At 42.4% G+C, this 1,332-nt stretch overlaps 1 protein-coding gene across 1 annotated transcript in view; it reads left to right on the top strand.

Moving 5' to 3' along the window:
- Positions 1–1,332, top strand: part of LOC118330757 (neural Wiskott-Aldrich syndrome protein-like) — a gene marked incomplete at its 3' end in the record, with an annotated part of 19,109 nt that overhangs the window by 3,862 nt on the left and 13,915 nt on the right.

The raw sequence follows: 1,332 nt of genomic DNA, 5'->3' as shown, positions 1-1,332 counted from the left end.
AGGTGTGTGTGTGATAAGTGACTAATGGGAAACCATAGCGGCTGGAGAGTATTTCTTCATTGAAAGAAGAGCAAAGAACGACACTGAAGGCTTTTCTTGATGGAAAAGATGTTTTCTCTCTTCAGACTGTCTTCAGTAAGAGTTTAACTACGTTCTGATTGGTTGAAATTTGATGGACTATCCAATCACCCGACAAGTGTTTTTTGAAAGTGCCTACCCTTTTCTACAGCGACTTCCCAGATGATTCTGTGTAACAAACAGTTACTGGCCTAGTGGCATTCCCTCTTTCCTCCTCCAGCGGTGGGAGTTACTTTCTGCCACAGAGGGAGAAATCCTGGCAGAGGATTTAACACAGTGTGACTTCTGCTGAAACCTCAAAACCACAAACCAGTCCGAGGACAGCACAGTGCTGAGGACGGCAGCTACACTGTGCTTCCTGTCCTGCAGCAATGAAGGTTAAACACTGTGGAAATAGGATACAGTAGATTTGAAATGAAACACCCGAAACAAGCAGGAAGTGCAGTTGTCTGCAGTCCAGGACTGATAGAACGTCAACAGGGAAGGGACACATACTTTTGGTCAGGGTCAGCTTTTCCTTGTTTGACCCCTCTAATCAGGGAAATCTTAATTCGACAGCATGCAGTTTAAACCTTGTTGAATATCTGCCATCTTTAGCCACGCTAGAGACACAGCGCTTGGGATGGAAATGTCAGTCCACCACTTTGGTGCAGACTGCAATATCTCAACAGCTATTGGATGGATTGAGATGATTTTATACATACATTCATAATGTCCAGAAAACGAATCCTGCTGACGTTTGTGAGCCCCTGACTTTTAGCACCACCAGCAGGTCAAAGTTTTCACTTATTCAGTGAAAAATCTGAGATATTGATTGGATACTGAGGCCTTAAAAGCCAGGATAGCTCGGCCTCTGTGGCTTTGCATTTTACCACTTGTTTTATCAGTTTCTCACAAGCCAGCCAACTCTATGGAAGTGATTTACTATATCCTTTTAATTTATCAAGTGCATTTTGTAGTACAAGGCAACAAATGAATCAAAATCGAACAAATGAAAGTACAGGCATTATGTCAGACTTGGTTTATTCATTTTATTGTGCACATCTGAGAATCCATTGTGAATATATTTTGCATATGTCATTCATAATCTGATTTCAAAAGGTCTCAGTGTTGCCCCGTTGACCTGCTCTTTGTTTCATCTGATGAAGCAGATGTGTGCTGTATGTAGTCCTTATCGCTGTTTCAATGTTTTGCATCGAGTAGATTTCACCTTCCGCGTTTGCTGCTCTGCTGCTGCTTGAGAGAGAGAGAGAG

Source organism: Morone saxatilis, unplaced genomic scaffold, assembly GCF_004916995.1.
Source record: "Morone saxatilis isolate NCDOM2014 unplaced genomic scaffold, NCSU_SB_2.0 Contig2, whole genome shotgun sequence".
NCBI classification, from domain to species: domain Eukaryota; kingdom Metazoa; phylum Chordata; class Actinopteri; family Moronidae; genus Morone; species Morone saxatilis.
Note: the sequence above shows the minus strand (reverse complement) of the source record. Positions and strands in the feature narration are given on the sequence as shown.